Source organism: Felis catus, chromosome C2, assembly GCF_018350175.1.
Source record: "Felis catus isolate Fca126 chromosome C2, F.catus_Fca126_mat1.0, whole genome shotgun sequence".
Taxonomy (NCBI): Eukaryota; Metazoa; Chordata; class Mammalia; order Carnivora; family Felidae; genus Felis; species Felis catus.
In genome coordinates this window covers 82597519-82617679 of record NC_058376.1, presented here as the reverse complement: position 1 = coordinate 82617679, position 20161 = coordinate 82597519, and the positions used below count along the sequence as shown (strand labels likewise).

Below are 20161 nucleotides of genomic sequence, written 5' to 3'. Positions count from 1 at the left end.
TCTCCCCACAAGGAGAGGGCTCTGCACACAGGGGCAACGGCTACCTAAGCTTTCCTTTTTCAGAGAGGTGAGAGGAGAGAGGAGAGCTGGGTCCCAGGCACTGAAGGCATCGGTAGGAGCACAGTCCAGGAATGCATAGGGTTCCAGCTTGGGGGTGGGGGCACAGGTCTGACAGGCAAGAGCTCTGTCCCTCCACTTCCCCTCCCTGCCCCTCTCTGTTTCTCATTAATTATTCCCCTCTCATGGGGCAGGAATGAAAACAGACTCAGGCTCTGGCTGAAGGCCTGCTGTGACATCAGCCTAGAGGTGGCTGCCCCGATCCTGACTACTGGGGGCTGGGGAAGACCCCCTACGCCACTTTATCCTGCCCTGACAGGGAGAAGGAGAGGCAGGAAACAATTGTCCCTGAACCCCTTTCCCTCCTCTGGGCACTGAACTTGGGGCAGGTGAGAGAGGTACTGGCCTGGAGGACCAGGCAAGGGTGTGTCTCCAGGAATGTGGGGGGTACAGAAGCTGACTTTCCCCAGACACCACGGCCTCCCACATACCCTGCGACTCCCACCCGTACTGCCACCCCAGCACCACTCCCAAGCACTGTGCTCCCAACGTCCTCTCTGCTTACTTTTGAAACCACCTCCACTATTGAAATCTTCCTACACTACCTTCTTCTCATCCTCACCTCCCTCATTTTTTCTGAGCCTCATGTTCACAGTCAGCCTTCTTCCTTGGACTTGGGGTGCCTGGCTGACCAGATTCTTCTCAGCTCTAGCTTGACCTCTCACCTCCAGTGGTGGTGGCGGTGGCGGCGGTCTGGGTGGTCTTATTCTCCTTCTTCCTCTTCTTTTAAAGTAGGCTCCATGCCCAACGTGGGGCTTGAACTCACTACCCTGAGAGTGCATGCTCTACTGACTGAGCCAGCCAGGCGCCCCCTCCAGTGATCTTCTTCATTTCCAATTGGCCTTCAACAACACACTGAGCTACACATTGATCCTTATTATCATCTAGCCATCTCCAAGACTGGAAGTCTGATATTCCAGTCTCTCACCACTTCCTCTTGTCTGCCCAGTTTTGAAATCTCTGGTCCCCAAATCCCTTTTTCTCCCCACCTGGGGGCCTTCTGGGGTGTACCCAACTTGGACTATTCTCACTCACAGACATTGCCACCGTGACCTCTCTGACCAATCCTTTTCTCGTTTTGCTAAGTTTTAGTAGGTGTGCTGCCAAAGCGAGCACTTGTTTTGCTAATTTTTAACAAAATTCTCTGACAGCAGCTGGTACAGACTTTCCTATACTACTCAGGTCCCCCAGTTGCAGCTTCTTCCATTCTCACCTCCTAGTTTACTAAAATAATGCATCCTCTCAATGAACACCTGTTGAGATTTCCTCTTTGCCGGACACTGAGCTTCAGGCAGTAGAGGTAAGTGAGCTGCCCTCAAGAAGCCTACAATCCAGTGGAGGAGAAAGACAGGTAATAGGGTGACAGAAATATTTCAAGTGTCACTGATGGATTTTGAGTGACATGAGAACGGTGTCTTGGGAAGTGGAGTGAGACAGGTGTAGATGCACTGGAGGACACAGAGATGACAGCAGGAAGCAGGGAAGGAGGCCACAGTGTAGGTGAAGGGTAATAAGGTCCTAGATGGAGATGGGGTGAGGAGGAGGTGTTGTAGAGGTGACGAGGAGGCAGGTGTAAGGGATCTTGCAGAAGTAAGAAGCAACATGTTTAGTGACTGGCAAGATGTGGGAGGGGAGAGACAATAGAAGTCTGAGCCTGGGTGATTCTGAGGACTGGGTATTTGGGTGTACTTTGGGACCATTTATAGATTCAGAAAGTACAGGAAGAACAGTATAGGTGAAGGAGAACAGTGGATTAAGTTTGGAGCTTTCAAGGAGAGATGCCCAGTAAGGCAGGCATTGCATATATGGATCTGGAGCTCAGGAGTGAGGTCTGAGCATGGAGGCCAGTGACCAAGTTTGGAGAACAGGTAAGATTGCCTTCGAGAGTTGTAGAGTAAAGAGAAGAGGCCGAGGTGGGTGTGTGGGGAATGCCTCCCTCACTGCTCCTGCAAGCATCCTTCATGCCTTTCTGAGAGCCCTTATCATAGTACATTGTAAGTGTTCCTGTTTGTCTTCTCTGCCTTGATGTATGCTCCTTCTTGATGATGCATGTCTCACAGGAAGATGGGCCCAGGTCTGGCACAAGATAAGGGCTCAATAATGCCTGAGGGATGAATGGATAGTAATAGTGATGTGTTGAGAGCTTAGTATGTGTGGGGCACCATTCTAAGTGTTTTACATTTAGCAATTAATCTCCAGGACAACTCTACATTTCTAACTCTCAACTGAAATGTACTCTTAGCATTTCTGTGTTACAGATGGGAAAGCTTGGTTAAGAGAAATTAAGTAACTTGTCCAAGGTCATAGTACTAGTAAGTGGCAGAGCCAAGATTTGAATCCAGGTAGTTTTGTTCCAGAGCTGATACTTCTTATTCTCATACTATTCTGCTTCTTAAATAAAACTTAAAATCTACTGTGATTACCATAATCGAATGCTTACTGTGCCAGGCACTGTGCTGAGAACTTTATTAAATTATTTAATTTAATTCTGTATAAATGGGTTAATAGATGAATGTATTGATGGGTGGAATAAAATAAACATGTACTCATGTGTGTATATGTGGATAAGTGGATGAATGGATGGGTGAATGAATGGGTAGATGAAAAAGTAAATGGAAGGATAGATGGAATGATGAATAGATAGGTGAATGTATGTATGAAAGAAGAATAGTTGGATGAATGAATGATGGGTAGGTGAATGAATAAATGAATGGATATGTGGATGGATGGATGACTGGATTAAAGGATAGGCAAGCAGGTGTATGGATGAGAAAATGCATGGATAGATGGGTGGATGGATGGATGGATGGATGGATGGATGGAGTGCCTGGATGGCTCAGTTGGTTAAGCATCCAACTCTCGATTTCATCTCAGCCCCTCCCCAGGCTCTCTCTCTCTCAAAATACAAGAACAAAGGAAGGAAGGAAGGAAGGAAGGAAGGAAGGAAGGAAGGAAGGAAGGAAAAATGGGAGAGATGGAAAGACTAAAGGATACACAAGCATAGATGAAAAGATAGATAACTGGATGAATGGGTGAATGGGTGGATGAGTAGATAAATGAATGGGTGACTGGAAAGACAGATGAATGGTAGGGTGAATGAATGGATAGACAATTAGATGATTAGATGAATGGATGGTTGGATGGATGAGTGGATGTTCAGGTGGTTCGATGGATAAAGGAAGGAATTCCTATATTTAGGGCTATAAAAGAGAGTAAGAAAACTCACAAATTATGGCCCCTACACCTTCTTTTAGATATATCTATGCCTTCTCCTGGCCATTTCTTCCACAGTAGTATATAGAATCTGTCCTGTCCTACCCCACCCCCCACCCCTAACAAGGCACCAAAGCTTGGTCCTCATCTACCTACCATCACCCCCAAGTACAGAGACATTGCAGAATGGATTTCAGCCATTCAGTTTCTCTTTCTGTTCTTCTGCCTTGATGTCCAGGGAAAGCCCCTTTCAAACAACCAGGCAGGAAAAAGGCAAGTGGTGGTTGTGAGGGCTCCTCCTTCATTCCCCTGTTGTGTCTTTAACAGGCCTAACCCTAGAGGCCCAGGACCCAATCAGATGCCAGGGTTGGAAGTAGTGATCAGAGTGGGAAATTAACAGGCATCACAGGAAGTGTTAGGGGCACAGCGTCAGTGGGAAGGTATGCTCTGTGGGGCTGGCGGGACAGCCATATCTATTCTCAGGCAGAGAAGGGATTTTTTGAAGGGGCATTCAGGTAGAATGGAGGAAATAAAGCCTTTCTGAGCTTGAAGACAGTATCCACCTCTGAAGACATGCAACTGTAAGCCCTCAGCTCTATTAAATGGGAACTATATGACCTTAGACAGCTCACTTAGCCTTTCTGAGTTTCCTTATCTGTAAAATGAACTAATTAACCTCCACCTCACATGGCTACTGAGAGAATAAAACAAGACGATGCAAAGAGTGTGAGGCACATAGTAGGCCATTAACAAAGTGCTTTTAAGAGGTAATAAAGTATGTAGATTTATTTATTTATTTATTTTTTTCTGGGGGAAGATAAACTCAGGAGCCTCTGCACCGTGTCTGTTTAGGAGAGTATGGGTTTGGGAGGATGATTACATCACAGGTCTAGGGTCCCCATGGCCTCCAGGTACCAGCAAAGCCTCATGGGAATCACCTTGAGAAGCTGTGTCCTGTTTCCTGTCCCCACAAGTTCAGGTCCTTGGAAATTTCCAAGGCTTGAGCAGAAAGAAGTAGCATCAGGGTGCAGGTGGGAGTGAGAGCTAGCCTTGGAACCCCTGAGGAGGCCAGACCATCCCCAGAGCTCCTGACTCCTTTTTCTGGGCCAGGCGCCAGCAGGCAGGGCACCCAGCTTGGTGCTTAACAAAAAAAGAGCTGCTTGTTGTGGAGGATGAGTCATGGAGACCCTAGAATGGCCCTGGGAGGAAAAATGGGGAGAGGGTTCTTCCTGACCCAGGAATGGGCCTTCTCTCACAACCAGACCTCAGTGTGGGTCATGGGCATTCAAGGAAGCCAGAAACTGGGGTTTGTACCCTTCCCTTCCCACTGTTTTATTTCACCTCTCTTGTCTCATTTTTATCTACACCATGTTTATGCTTTCAGATGAAAGAACAGAGGCTGGGAATCTTGCCTTGGATTTCAGAGATATCTATGATATTGAATAGCTGGACTTTTGACTCTGCTGGGGACACTTTTTCCTCCTAAACTGGGCTTGTACTAGGCTTAAACACAGGATATGTGAAGGGAGGAGAAGGGGATGACTAGGTCTTGTATTAGACTTTTTAATTATATATATATATATATATGTATATATATATACATATATATATATGTATATATATATACACATATATATATATAAACTTTTTAATCTGTATTTTCTAAACAATTTTTAAATGTTTAATTTTGAGGGAGAGAGCATGTGTGGGAAGAGGAGGGGCAGTAAAGAAGCGACGGAGGATCTGAAGTGGGCTCTGTGGTGACAGCACAGAGCCCGACACAGGGCTCAGGCTCACGAATCGCGAGATCATGACCTGAGCCAAAGTCAGATGCTTAGCCTACTGAACCGCCCAGGCGCCCCTAGACTTTATGTAGTTTTCTTCATAGCAACCTTTGACGTTGTAAGGAAGACAGTATTCCCCCATTTTACAGATAAGGAAACAGGCTCAGAGAAAGAACTTACCTGAGGTCCCATGCTTAGTAAAAGTTAGAGCCTGTATCTGAACCCAGGCTGTCTGAGACTTGATAAGAGTGGTACCTGAGAGGGGGGCCTTGAAGAGAGGGAGCCCACAGGGGTCTAGAAGAGGAGGCAAGAGGCTGTCGTGGCGTGGGGAGGACTGGGGTGCTGTTCTGTTTAACTCGGCCCCAGGGCTCCTGGCTGCACTTGCAGCCCTGTACCGGAAGCCCGGTTCTGCATGTGAGAAATGAAGGTGCCGAACAGGTGCCAGCAGGGCCATACCCAACCCCAGCCCCCACCCGAGGGCTCAGGAAATGACACACCTGAACTGCAGAACAGATTGTTGGACCCGTCTCCAGGATCACCTCCCAGGGGAGGGGTTTGCAGATGGTTGCTCAGCTGCCCCTCGGAGGGAGGAGGGCTGAGGAGTGCCCTCCAGTCTGAGCCAGACTTGGCAGTGTGGGGTGGTGGACACATCAGCCTGTGGCTCAGGTCCTGCTGTGTGATCTTAATTTGCTAAGTATCTCTGGGCCTCATACCCCTCTTTTGTAAACAAAGGGAGAAACTTCCTTCGGCTTACCTTCTTGGCATAGGGCCTGGAGGAAGAGAGACCCCCTACCCCAAGGAGCTCTGACTCTGGGTCAGAATACAGTCACTAGAAAGAGGTCAGGGAACAGAATCTCTGCCTGATCTCTCTTTTGGTAAGAATGAAAGAGCACCCTGGGGGCTGCCTGTAATTTATTCCCCCCCCCCCCCCACAAGTCCGGCTGTTAAGGGGAAGCTTCCTCTTGACACCCTTTCTCTGGTATCTGAAACAGAGCGTTTCCTATTCCTGGGGGCTAGAGAATGTGTTCAGGGGCAGGCAGGGAGGGTTAGTAGTATGGCATTCACTCTAATTTGGCAACTAAAGGCTATTGTGGGGAGGGCTGGGCTCTGGGCTCAGATCTAGAACATCATCTGCTCCTGGCACAGGTAGGGTGACTGAGGCCCCAGAGGAGACTGCCAACAGAGCCTGAGCTCCCACATTCTCAGGCCTGAGACAGAGCTGAGCCGGCAGCCTCCTTTTTGGGGTTGCAAGCTGTGTGGAGGCCAGGAGTGCCCAGAGGGGAAGGGGGGATGGCTTGTGTCGTTTCAGATTGGGTGGGGGTGGTCAGGTCATCACTTCTCCTTCCATACCAGCCTTGGCCGAGGCAGCAGCCCAGGCGGCAGGGAGGCTGGGGGATGGGAGGGCAGAGCTTTGCAAAGGAGGCAGGAATTCTGGTTGGAAATCATTCAAATGAGGCTATGAAACCAGAACCCAGTCTTAGAACAAATTGGCCAGATTTGGCCTGGGGGGAGGGGGGTTGCTTGGGGAGTGGAGGAGGTTGGGCCCAGGCTGAGGGGGAGGGGCTGGACAGGACTCCCCCTGTGTATTCCCTAGAGACCAGGTCAGAGCTGTGATGGGTAGAGGGGGCAGCTGTCCCCCTGTCTTCCCCTGGACTGCCTGCAGTGGTATAGGAGGGAGAAGTCAGGTGCCCCAGCCACCCATCTGCCTGTCCTGGAGGGAAGGTGTCCACCCCTCGACGACACTCTCTAGGACCGCCCAGCTGTGATCCTCCTACATCCTTCCCCTGTTCCTGCCCTACCTCTGAGGCAGAGAAGTCTCTGTGACTCCCCATCTTACCAAGTACTCATTCAAAATTTTCTGTTTCCTTTTTGAGTCCCCTGTGTTGTGCTAAGCCTGAGATGCAAGGATGAACTCAGCAAGAGGGCTAGGTGGGAAGGAGTCCATCGCTGAGCCTTTGAGGTGTGACTTAAAACGTGGATTCTCATTCCTTGTTCTAACTAGGGAGATGTTCTGGTGGGGAGGGAGGGGGTGCCCTGGGCAGTCTGGGGAATGCCTCTCCTTCCCAGGCAGAGCTAGGGATAGGCATGGGTCAGAAATGAGGGGAGGGTGGGGGGGGGAGGGGGGTTGGGGGGGTTCACTCTGGGGCCAGGCAGGGGCTTGCAGCAGCAGAGGAAAACCGAAGCCTTCAGAGACTCATCAAAGGAGCTGCTGTGTGAAAGGGGCAACCTTGGAGGGGTCACCCGGGTTCATGCAGCCTGTCGAGGGATGCAGGCCTAGTCTGATGGGGGGAGGGGGAGGTGCCTGGGGCTGAGAGAGGGAGTTGCAAAGCACAGGACAGTAGGCTCTTCGCACTAGCCAAAGGCAGAGAGTCTTGGAACTCTTTTCTAGGGAGAAGCTCTGTGTCTGCCTGCCATGGTCTGGGTGTCTGGGCCTCTTTCTAGGGAGGAAACAGGGTTTCTCAGCCACCCCACCCCCATACCTCCATATCTCTACACCTCCTCAGGAGCCAAAATCAAATCTCAGAGCCAGCCGGAAGTAGGACTAGGAAATAAGCAGTGACCCCCGCACCTCCCCACCCTCTTTCTGCCCTGATCCTTCCCTGCTCTGATCCCAGCCCAGGGGTCCGTCTGGCTTACTGCTTCTTCAACACTACTGCCATCATGCAAGAGTCTGCCTTTGTCCTTCCTTCTGTTCCCATCTCTTCCTTTGTGACTCAAGTTCCTTTCCATGGAGAGGGAAGGAGAGACTGTTTCGGACCCCCCCCCCCACTTCTCCCTGAGCCCACTAACCAATGGGAGAACTTATTCCCACCCACCTCCAGTGTGGGGGTCTCAGAGGCCTCTCTGCCCTTCCACCTCCCAGAGCCAAGAGAGGATCCCAGAGTCCTCTCTGCTTTGCCCTCCGTATGGATCCCCAAGGGTCTTCACCAACCTGTCCCCTTAGAGTGTGGGTCACAAGTCTTGTTCGCCACTCCAGACACCCCCACCCCACCTCGTTGAGCTCTCAGAATTCTGTCCTCCTCACATCCAGTGTGGATTTGCAAAGTCTCTGTGCAAGCGCCAATGGGGGCCGTAGAAGAAAGGCACTTCTCAGGAAGGGAAGGGGGGGCAATTGTGGCTCACGATGGGAGGGACGTCAGCTTCTGGCCCCTCCTTCGGGATCAGACTGGGCCTGGACCTCTACTCTCAATCCCTCCTCTCGACTGAGGGGCCACTGTGGCGGGTGAGTGAGCTGAAGGGGGATAGGAGGGGCAGGGGAGGTGGGGGAACCGGTCTTGTGTTGTTCTTGGCTTGGAGCCCCCGGCCCCAGGGAAATCCTGACTCTGTGGAAAACTGAGCAGGCAGTCAGGCAGGGGAGGAGGAGTTGGAAGAGGAAGAGGAGGAGAAGGGGGAGGAGGACCAAGGGCTCAGGGTGAGGTGGGGGTAGGGGCTCCTCTCGTAAATCAATCCCACCCGCTCTCAGGCCTGACAAAAACCAGAGACCGAGGGTCCCTTGGGGGCTGCAGCAGGGGAGGGGGGCACAGACCATCCGATGGGTTGCGGGGGAGGGAAGGCTGAAATGAGGGGCAGCATCCTGCTCAGACAGCCCTGCCTCAAGCCCCCCAAAACAACAGGTGTGTGTGTGGCAGGGGAGGAGTCTAAGAAAACAACTTCACAACTACAGGAGCTGAACCAGGGTGGCTGTGACAGATTGATGGGGGCGGCATGGGGAGGGGGGAGGAATGCCCTGCTGGTCAGCAATTTAGAACACTTTTATTGCCCTGAATTCTGGCCTGGTTCAACTCCTGAGGAGCTGTATGACTTCAGGCACGTTGTTTCACTTCTCTAGGCCTCAGTTACCTCAGGCGTATGAGGGTGCGGGGTTGGTTCAGTCCCCTGGCACCGCTGCTACAGCCCTTCTCAGTGCTTGGCAGAGGAAAGCCTGTTGCTCATGAGCGGCCAGGACAATAGCCAAGAGTCCAGCCTCTGCCCTTGAATAACTTTGGCCTTGTGTGGGGCACATAACCTCTCAGATCCTCAGTTTCTGCATCTGTCAAATGGGCATAATAATACCTCCCTGGCAGAGCTGTGGTGAGCATGAAGGACACAATGTAGTGTAAAGGGTCTGGCGGGGCAGATTCTCAGTCAAAGGCTGTTGATTTTGTGTTTGCCTCTTGGGTGTTTGCAAGTCTCCCAGCCTTCCAAAGGATCACCTCTTTCCTTTATTACTCAAGTATTAATAATGATCAGGTGTCCCCAGCTCCCAAACATAGAAGCCCTCGCAAACCCACCCCCTCAGTATTTGCCTAGACTCTTGAAATGTCAGTGGTTCTGCTCCCCCTCATCCCTCCTGCCATGGCTGGTGTTTATCTGAGCTGTTGCTCCGCTTGGCTGCTGCCCCGCTGGGGACACATGAACTCTGGGCCTGTGCCTTGTGGGCCATCACTGAAGGGCTGGGATACAGAAGGAGGATACAGCCAGTACAATGTGGCCAGCCATGTGCACTTGAAGATCGGCCACCCTGCCCTAACCGCCTAGTCCTGTCATCCACGGGCCTCTGCCTGCAGGGGTCCAGCATGGTCTTTCCTCAGCCTTCCCCTCTAGGTACCACCTCACAGCGTCCCATTCCTGCCTCCCAGTCTGTCCCATCCAGATTCCTGTGGCTACCGCCAGAGCCCCTCAGCATCCCTTTGTGCTGCCCTTGGGTCCCTGCTGGACCTGGGCCTCACCCCGTTTCAACCAGATCCCCATTATGATACATCGAGATATTTCAGCCAACAAAAGGGGCTGACTTTTGAGGTATCTTCTGTTCCTTTGAGAGAATGCTGAAAGGCAGCAGTGTTTGTTTCCTAGAAAATGTTTTCTTTGCAGCTACATTCTATTATTATTTTCCAGGAAAATATCTTTGACCAACCTATCTTCTCCCCACTCCCAGACTACACCTCCTTTTCTAGGTCTCAGGAAATCTCTAGAGTGTAGATGTGTTTGGTTAGGGAGTGTGCAAGCAAGTACAGGCTACTACTCTAGGTCTCTATTCTTGAGTCTGAACAGACCCACTAGGCTGGGCCATGTCAAGGGCACAGCTTGGAGTTGGGAGGGGGTTGGTCTGGTCCCCCTTGAAAATCTCTAGCTGGGGTTCCCTTTTCCCAGGAGGCCTTGCTTTCCTCTAGAATTTCATACCCTGATGTGGCCTCAAGGGACTGTGTCCCAAGATGCAGGGGACAGTGGAATCAGAGGGCCAAGAGGACCTGTACTTTACTGGGTGGCTCTTGTGGGGACCACACTGCTGACCACGGCCCCCCCCCCGCCCATGGTCAAGGAAGTATGAGAAGTTGGAGGACAGGGAATGGTGATGGGTATCCTTGTAAAGATAGTACCTTTACAGGGCCGCCTGGGTGGCTCAATCGGTTGAACATCTGACTTGGCTCATCTGATCTCATGGTTCATGAGTTTGAGCCCCACATTGGGCTTTCTGCTGTCAGCAGAGCCTGCTTTGGATCCTCTGTCCCCTCTCTGTACCCACCCCTCTCAAAAATGAATAAACATTAAAAAAAAAAAAGACAGTACCTTTACAAATCTGTCACCTCCACTAGATGCCAGCCCCCCCCTCTGGGTCTCTTGCTCTTACAAAGCCTCATCTTCACTTGGGTCACCCTGGGGCTATGAGGAGACCAGCCAGGTCAGCTGGGGCTGTCTAGGGAGACCATTTCTCAGACAACAAGTTCCTCACTCTGCAACCTCCATGGCAGGTGGTCATCCAGCCTCTGTTTGACCATCCCAGGGATGGGGCACTCATTACCTCACAAGGCAGCCCTTTTAGCTTGGGTATTGAGATTGAACAGTTACAAATGGAGAATCCAACAAGTATTTATTGCCAGTCCTTCTGGGGGAGCAAAGAGGGGGTCAGGGAGCACAGCTGTGGACGTCTCTATAAGGGAGGGAAGTAAAGCAGGGCTACCTATTTGGAGTGAGGTCCAGGATCCTGGAGAAAAGGCTCAGCCCTCGGAAGCCAGAGATGGGGCTTGAGTCTTTGTTCTGCCACTAACTCACTGTGTGGCCTTGACGGAGTCCCTCCCTTCCCTGGGCCTCAGTTTCCATAACTGTAAACTTTATGGGCTGGGCTCGGGGACTTCTAAGGGCCCTGCCCCTGGCGACGGATGCTCTTCTGTGAGTCTATGAATAGCTGGCACAGAGGGATCAGGTCTTGGTCCATGGAGGCCAGGCTGGCTCAAGAGTGCTCAGAGAATGGGCCCTGTGTGGGACAGGACAAGGTTCCCTTTCATTTCACGAGGTCTTGGCAGCATCCCAGGGCCCACAGACTCTCCCTCCTGCCAAGGTCAACCCAACCCTGACCTGGGGGGCACAACTCCCTGGGGCAGTTGAGGTCAAGAGCTGGTAACTTGGGAGAGGGAGCCCAGTGCAGAGGTTAAGACTCCTGTCCTCTGGCTGGGGTGAGGATCTGAGTGACTTCAGCTCTGTGAGCCTTGTGTCTCTGACAGTGACCCCGGGCTCTACCCCATCCCCCACTGTAGTCTTCGTGGTGGTCCCTGGAAAGATTTCCACTGGCCTTGACGTCAGACAAACCTGGTGTAGAATCTAGAGCGGCCACTTACTAGTTCAGTGACCTGGGGCAAGTCAATAGCCCTCCTCACCTAGAAGTCAGGGATTCTAATTTCTATCTTGCATGGTTGCTGAGAAGATAGGACACTTGAGGAAGCAGCTCGCACTCCATGGAGCATGGCTGTGATTACCATTATCAGAGGCCCAGCTAAGCAGAGATGGTAACAAGGAACAGGAACGGGACTGGACTCTCTTCCTGCTGCCTCAGCCCTCTGTCTCTTGGTCTGTTTGTCCATCAGGGCATTGGGGACTTCCAATTCTCAGGCCCTAAAATCTGCACAATTTGAAGTAGTCAAAACAAATTCTTCACTCTATTTATGCCAAGAGGGAACAAGGGCCTGGCCAGGCCTAATGGGTTCCAGGTGCACTCTGTGCCCTGCAGAGGCTGAGCCAGCGTGCTGGCTGTGGCTATGACTTTCCCTGTCTGGCTGGGAAGGCTCAACTAAGTCAGACCTCTCCAGCTTGTCCCTGCAGCCTCTGAAGAGTGTAGAGCCAGGACAGCATAGCATGTCGAGCTCCTCACTGTGGTGGGATGGCCGGCCTTGTGCTCAGAGAGGTGCTGTGCCCACCCCCGGCAGCACACATGGGGGTTTCCCAGGCTTTCCTTCTCCACCTCTCCCCACCTACCCCAGTCAATGCTGAATACCTACTGTGTGCCTTGCCTGGACCTCAAGAGGTTCTTGGGTTGCTGGGACAATTTTCACAGACTTGTAAAACTCCTTCTCACGGGAGGCCAACTGAGAGTGACCTCCCAGAGAGGCTCAGAAACCAGGTGGGAGCCCAGAGGGCATGAGTGAGGTTTCTTTTATTACCATTATATATTAATTATCGGGTTATATAATCAGAGTGACAGCCGTCCCTCATTAATGGTGAACCATGGGCTGGGTACTGTATTCAGTGCTTTCCGCACATGAGTTTATCAAATCCTCACAGCCCTCCGTGGCAGAGGCTCATGTTACCTCAAAGGGGACGAAGGCTGAGGGATACCAAGAGCCTTGCCTGAGGTCACACAGTCAGAAACTGGCTGAAGTGGGATTTGAGCCCAACGCTGTTTGATATCAAGGCAGGACCTGTCCAGCTCTACTATGCTTTTTGTGGGCTGGTCCAGCCCTTCCCTAAAGAGTCAGGGAGAGTGCATCTGTTTAAGTGTGTGTACAGGAGGACCCAGTCAAAAGGCAGAGCAGGAGGAATTTTTCCCTGGAGTGATGCTGGAGGCTCACACACTCATCAGTAGGCACACTGCCCCCTCCTCTCCCAGTGCTCCCAGACTCAAGCCTTGGCCCTCACCTGCCTCTCTCCCAGCTTCCTCACCAGCTCTGGACTGGGCCCTCCCCAATCCTGAGCTGGCTAGCAGAGGGGACTGTTGACACTGGAGCCATCATCTAATCATCCCACTCCCACCCACATCATCAGCTGGACCCTCTGGGACACACTGGGTGGTCACCATTGGGGGAGGACTGGAGACCCACTGTAGAATTGTGGGCATGATTACAAATGAGGAGTTGCCTCAGCCCCCCTGTTTGGGTAATTATTGTCTTAATAATCATCTCATCCGTACATTCAGGAATGTTATTGTTATAACTTCTCAAAGCACCCAGTACTTTCCTTTACAACACCGATTTGTAATTACAAATTTATTTACACATCTATGTAGTTAATTCTGTCTTCCTGCTGGACTGCAAGCTTCTAAAGAGCAGTCTGCTTTCTGATGTATCCCCAGGGCCGACACAATGGTGACACATAGTAGGTACTTGATAAATTTTTGTTGAATACATTTATGGATAAATGAGTGAAATGGAGCCAGTAGAAAGCTAAGAAATGGTAAGTCAGGATCATAGAAGGAGGCTAAGAAGGGGAAGAGGTATGAGGATGAAGCTTTTGGAGTCTGACTGTGGAGCTGGAGTAGCGCTGCCCCCGGAAGCCAGGTGTGGGTCTGGGGTGGGGCAGCTAAGCCTTAGGGCCTGTTCATCTTCTCAGCTGAACCTTAGGTAGGAAATCAGAAAGAAGCCTGTGGATTAAGACCTCTCTTGAATCTCCAGACTCTCACAACTGTGAAGGGCCACTAACCACCTTGTTTCCACCCCCCCACCCCCAGACTTACCCTCTCAGAATGGAATTTGGGGAGGACCTCAATATTTGGGCCACTTTATGAAGGTCATGGAGAGCTGGTCTAGCCTAAGCTGAGGATGAGACGTTTCTCAGCCTATGTTCCCTTCCTATTGTGTCTCTAGAGCTGTTGAGCACGTGTCTCGCCCCATCCCTCAGTCTCCACTCTTAACCTTAATAGTCTGGGGGGCATGGGAAGGGAAATCGTGAGGAAGTTCTGAGTTCAAAGCTAGTTCTACCACTTTCTCACTGGGAGATCTAGGACACGAGCCTCAGTTTCCTCATCTCGAGAACAGACATGATAATCTCCACCTTGCAGTGTTGTTGCGGGGTTTAAACAAGATCACGTGTGCAGAGCTAGTCCGGTGTGGGGCACCAAGCAGGCACTCAGTGAAGGCCTGCGCTCTCATTCCGGTTCTGCCGCCAACTCGCTGTGTGACCTTGACGAGGACGCATCACTATTCTGGGGCTCAGCTTCATCTATCAAACAAGAGGGTTGGATCAGATCATCTTGAAGGCCCCTTCCAGCTCTGACTTGCTTGGTTCTATTCTGAGCGGGGAGCCCCACCTCTGGGACAGGGGCAACATGAACATTCCTTCAGCTCAGATTCAACCCAGGCACATGCTTGCCCAGCCCCATCCCGCACATTTAGCCCGTAGCTGTTGCCACGCTGGCCACGCCCTTGGCACTATGCTGCTCCCCCACCCCACCCCGCTTGCCAGGGCCACAGGTGGGTGGATCCCTTCGCGGGGGCTGAAGAAGCCTGGGAGGCTAGAGGAAGGGGATGGGAGCGGAGAGGGAAGGGTAGGGGGTTTGGAGGAGAGTAGTGAGGGGAAAAAGCAAGGCAAGGCCTTGAGCCCTGTGGGGTTCTAGTTCTGCCACTTTTAGCCATGTGTGTCCTTGGGCAAGCGTCTTTAACCTTTTAGAAGCCCGTTTCCTCATTTATGAACTAATAATAACAACAATTAAAAAACCCCATTGGGTTTTTGTGAAGGGTAAATGAAATAATATGTATCAAGTGCCTGGCATTCTACAGTTTTGTTCCCTGGGAGTGGTCTGGACAAACACCCTTCCTCAGCCCCAGGGGAGGGGCAAGTTCCATGAAGGCCTTGTGGGGGCGCTTGGGCAACTTTCCCTCAGGCCTGCGGTCCTCAACCGGCAGCCGGCAGCCGGAGCCTCCCCCCTCCGCTGAGCTGGCAGCCTGGGGTCCTGGGCCAGGGAGCCCCAGCCCGCAGAGCAGGGGGAAGGCTGCGGCCCGAGCCAGCCCCCGCCCCCACCCGCACCGCCTTTGCCTCCGTACCAGCGTCTTTGATCTGCAACCTTCAGGGGGATTAAGAGCCTGAGAGCCCCGCTCCCCGGGGTCCCCCGCTCCCAGCCGCCCTCCCTCCGGGCTGACCTCCCAGTTGGCGCGGCCCGGGCTGGGGGCTGGCTCCACCGCCGGTGGTCCCCGCCGCGCCTCCGGGCAGGCCACTTGGATTACAGGGGCAGCAGCCGCGGCTGGCGGCTTCGGGGAGCCGGATGGGGGGGTCGGGGTGGGGGCCGGGGGCCCGGGGGGGCGGGGCCAAGGGAGGCCGGGGTGGGGGTGGCCGGCCCTCCCGGCCATTTTGGCCGGGGAGTCTGTGTAAAGTGTTTAAAAAGAAAAACTCTCCGGAGGAGGACGTAACCTTTTCTTAACATCTGGGGCTCAATTAGCTAATGACAGCAAAGCCTTCTCCGGTGTCGCTGACCCCTGGGCAGCAGCCTCGCTCCCCCACCCCCGGTATTTATACAGCTGCGGCCCCTCGCTGGGGCGCGGGGCAGGGGGCTTGGCTGGGTTATCTCGGCGGAGATCCGCCGCCCACCCCAAAAAGAGAAAGAAAAGGCTTAGCACTCGGTCCCACCCACCGGCCCCGCAGCCCTACGCGTCGAGCTCACTGTCTCCCTCTCCTTCTCCCAGCGCTTCCCGCGGCCTCACCGTCCCCCGCCCGCCGGCGTCTCCTCTCCCTCTCCTTCCCTCCCCTCCTGCCTCCTTCCTTTCTCCTCTCCTCTTTTTGGTCGCCTCTCCCTGTCTCCTCTGCTTCTCCTTTTCTCTCCTCTCTTTTGTCTCCTTTCTGCCCATCTTTGTTACTCCTTCACTCTCCCCCTCTGCCCACCACCCCTTTGCTTGTCTGTCTCTCTTTTCTCCCCTCTTTCTCCATCTTTTCTCTCCCCGGCGGCCTCCCCTCTCTTAACTCTGAATAGCTTCCTTGTTCCTCCTCTGGGTTCCTGTCTCTCCCTCTCATTCCATTGCTTCCTCCCCACCTTTGTCTCTCCCCGTCTAAACCCCTGAATGCCTCTCTGTCTGTCCTCCCAGAGGTGCATCCCGCCCTGGCTGCCGGGCAGATATCCCCAAGGGGGAGCAGGGGAGTGCTGAGCCACCTCTGGGCCGAGCATCCTTCCCACTGCAGGGCTGTGCTGGCCTGGGGCTGGGCACTTGCGACTGACCTGGATCCCCAGTGTGGGAAGAGTGGGAGAGCTGGGTTGGAGGCACCGACTCTTCATAGAGCCAGAGGGGATCCCCAGCGGCTTCTCTAGATGCCCTGCCACGCTGGCTCCTGGGATCTCCACTTCCCTGCCACTCTGCTCACCAGACCCCACCCCAACACCCTGTCACCTATTTTGAACCCAGATGCAAGTATAGACACCCACTTTGCTTTTTGTCTTCCTTTTAGCACAGTTAAAACAGGTTGGAGTCTTTTTTTTTTTTTTAATTCGCCAATACTAAGGAAAAAAGTGATAATTCCGGAAACTATAAATAGTACAAAATAGTCATGTCCAAAGACATGGACTAGCAAAGAGCACAGGACTTGGAATGAGAGGAGCTGTGTTCAACTGGGAACTCCGTTGTTTAAACACTTGTGTAATCTTTTTTTTTTTTTATTTTATTTTCAACGTTTATTTATTTTTGGGACAGAGAGAGACAGAGCATGAACGGGGGAGGGGCAGAGAGAGAGGGAGACACAGAATCGGAAGCAGGCTCCAGGCTCTGAGCCATCAGCCCAGAGCCTGACGCGGGGCTCGAACCCACGGACCGCGAGATCGTGACCTGGCTGAAGTCGGACGCTTAACCGACTGCGCCCCTACACTTGTGTAATCTTGAGGAATCAGTTCCCTCTCTGTAAAATGGGGGATAAAAGTAAGTTATTAAACAACGATGAGATTTATCGCCCATAGGTTCACAGCCAAAGAAAGGTGAAGATCTTTCATTATCGCTTTTTGTTTTCCTGGAGAAAATCTCGGAGTCTAGTATTTTTCTAGGATGGCAATGTGTTCCAAAATTCTACCTCTTATTTTTCCAAATACACCTGAAATTCTCACACTCCTTGCAGACTCTTCTACTTAGCTTCCCTTGCACAGAAAAACGCAGATAGCTAACGTGCAAACAATGGAGGTGGGAGGAGGTCCCAGAGCTCCAGGGCTTGAAGCCGGGTAGGACCCTAGGCTCACTCTGTACTGGGCACTGTGGCGGGTCCTTCGCAGGCGGGATCATGAATCCTCACCAGAGCGGAAGGCAAAGGGTGCTCTTGCCCCTGATTTACGCCTGGGGAAAGGGAGAAGCAACTGTCCGAGTACCACGGCTAGCTTGGGGTTGGAGCCAGGACCGGAACCCAGGAGGGTTTCTCTCCTCGGGTAAAGGGTAGGAGACAGGGTGCTTGAACACCTTCGGTGGCCCGAGCGGGGCAGAGGAGAGAGGCACAGCTGCCCTCTTTCAGGGAGCTGTGGTAGGTGGGCTCCACGCTCGGACCCCGAGCGCAGGCGGGAGGGGGCGGGGACAGAGGGTGGGGTGCTGAGCCCTGGCCGCTGCTGCGCCCGCGCCGGCCCCTCCGCCGCCCCCCAAGCCTGGCTCCCCGCGCGCCGGGCTTGCTGCCGGCACCGGATGGAGAGTCCCGAGAAGGCTTAATTTGCAGGAAGACATTCTCATCAGATCTCGTCTCCGGCAGCCAAGCGCTGCTGCCGGGGGTCGGGCCGGGCTCCTCCCAGCACCCCTCCCCCGGGCCCTGGCTGGACGAGAAACAGAGATGGTGGCAGCAGAAACTGGAGCCCCGGCGCCGGAGCGGCCGCGAGGGGCCGGGGCCTTTGAGGGCTTCGCTGCTTCTTGCCAAGGTCAATCCAACCCCTCCCACGCTCAGGCGGTGCGCGCCGCGTGCTCCTGGCAGCGGGGGGAGAGGGGCTGGAGGTGGGCGTCCGGGGCCAGGCCGGCCCAGTGTGCTGCAGGGGCCGGGCCTCAGCGCTCGCCGCCCGCCCACTCTCCGGGCAGGTGCTCGGAGATTCCTGGGCACCGGGGAGGTTGGGAAGGGGTGCCGGGCCAGAGGCTGGGATCCTGGCGGCTGGGTTGACCCACCCGGGCGGAAATGGAGACTAATTAGGGACGTTTTTATGCTAATATGCACCTGGCTGAACTTTTCTAGGGCCGAGAAAGTGTGTAGAATTGAAGGGAAGAAGTTCCGGAGAGCCAGAAACTTCCGGAAGCACTTGATTCCACGATTAAAGACTACCCGGCTCTACTGCTCACCCGCTGTGTGGCTTTGGGGAAGTTACTTGGGGACTTGAGTTTTCTCTGAAAAACCGGCAACTCGGGTCACGTTTTTTTCCCAAGCTCAATCATTCAGCGAAGAGAGGAAATCTGGCGGTCAGGTTGCTCCCGGAGGCTAGAGGGGAGATGGGTTGCAGGAGGAGTGAGGTGTGTGGCAGAAAGAAGAATCCTGGCTGGTGCAGAGCATCGGAGTCGCAAAAGCCAGGAGCACGTTTCCAGGGGTCTATGGCTGTCTCCACCGTTGCCCAGAGGTGAAAATGAGGCGGGCCAGGGGAGGGAGGCTGAACAAAAGTCCCCGAATAGATGGCAGGAAGGCAGAAGGAGGTGACACTGTGGTTAAAGAAGACAGGGAGATGGGGTGGGGAGCAGGGTAGAGAAATGGGTGTTTTATGGTGGCACCCACCTGAGCTTAATCATAAGGTTGGGGTGGCAGGGAGGGATGGCCGTGTGAAAGGGGAGATGACTGATGGGGTCATGTCCTGAAGGCCGGTGAGGGTTGAGAGCTGGGGCACATGTCGGAAGAACAGGAGACACATTTGGGGGAGGGTAGGAGAGGATATTTCAACCCTGAGGGAAGTCTTAATTGGTCTTATTCAACTCATTGTTGGAGGAGGCCTCAGTGTTGTCACTGAGTGAGGAGTAAGTGGACCTGGGAAGAGTCCACTATGGAGACCGGATCAGGAGTAGAGTGGGGGTGACGGAAGTGCTGATGAGCAGGGTCACAGCTGAGGCTGGGTTGCAGGAATTTGAAAGCAGTGTAAAAGAAGCTTTTGTGGGGATGGGAGAGGGCCAGCATTTACTGAGATGGTCTTGCACCCGTCTATACATTGCCTCATTTAATTCCCATTACAGAGTGCAGCAGGTGTTAGCATCCCAGTTTACAAATGGGGAAATGTAGGCTCAGAGTGGTGAGGAAACTTGCCTAAGGTCACTCAGCTGGTAATTGATGAACATGATTTGAACCCAGGTCTGTCTGCTTTAGAATGGAGGCTGCTTCCATTGTGCTCCATGGGGCAAGAGACCTGACCCTGGGGCCTCAACAGTGCTTCCTTCCCCAGGTGTGGCCATCCTGGGGCACTGACCCATTTGGCTGGAAGGAAGAGGCTGGGCTTTTGACCCAGGGCAGCCTGTCCTGAGCCAGCCTGAACTTAGCAGGAAGCCTCCACCCAGCTGAGAGGAGGGGGAAAGGGTGGGGATTTTTGTTTTTGTTTTTTTTTCTTTCCCTAAATGAGATCAAACCATATATGTTGTCCTGCAACGTGTTATTTTTTCTGCTAATATTTCCATGCATATATATATATATATATGTCTATATACTTTTTTAAAGTTGTATAGTATTCCTTTATATAGATATTCCACTTATTATTTATCTAGTCCCCTCCCTCTGGACATTTATATTGACTCCAAAGTTTTGCAGTCACAACAGTTCTGTAGTGCACATCTATCCTCGTAAGAATATCTTTGTGCAAACAGAAGTATTTCTATAGCTTTATTATTCAGAGACCGGTGATTTGGGAACAGTTATCGGCATAAGTACCATTAGTAGATTGCAGAACTAGCCCCAATTATGTTCTCTTCCTGGATCCACACATTGTAATGCTGTTCTCCTTTAATCCTGCATTTGGCCAGCTCTATAGGATAAGTTCCTAGAAGTGGCATCATTGGGTCAAGAATATGCTCATTTTAATTTTATTTTTTTTACATTTTATATATTTTTGATAGAGCACAAGTGGGGGAGGGGCAGAGAGAGACGGAGACACAGAATCCGAAGGAGGCTCCAGGCTCTGA

General features: G+C 52.7%; 2 long non-coding RNA genes across 3 annotated transcripts; one reads left to right on the top strand and one right to left on the bottom strand.

Moving 5' to 3' along the window:
* Nucleotides 1-13546: 13546 nt before the first annotated feature.
* LOC109503538 lies at nucleotides 13547-15332 on the bottom strand. 2 transcript variants are annotated; one of them, XR_002745576.2, is made up of 3 exons: nucleotides 15218-15332; nucleotides 14133-14300; nucleotides 13547-13697 (listed from the first exon to the last, which is right to left on the bottom strand). It is a non-coding gene; the product is annotated as an uncharacterized LOC109503538 (long non-coding RNA). The 2 variants fall into 2 exon arrangements; XR_006585204.1 differs by having other exon boundaries at nucleotides 15122-15261.
* Nucleotides 15333-17641: 2309 nt separating this feature from the next.
* LOC111562259 lies at nucleotides 17642-20155 on the top strand. Its single transcript, XR_002745333.2, has 3 exons — nucleotides 17642-17943; nucleotides 18249-18624; nucleotides 20096-20155. It is a non-coding gene; the product is annotated as an uncharacterized LOC111562259 (long non-coding RNA).
* The last annotated feature ends 6 nt before the right edge of the window (nucleotides 20156-20161 follow it).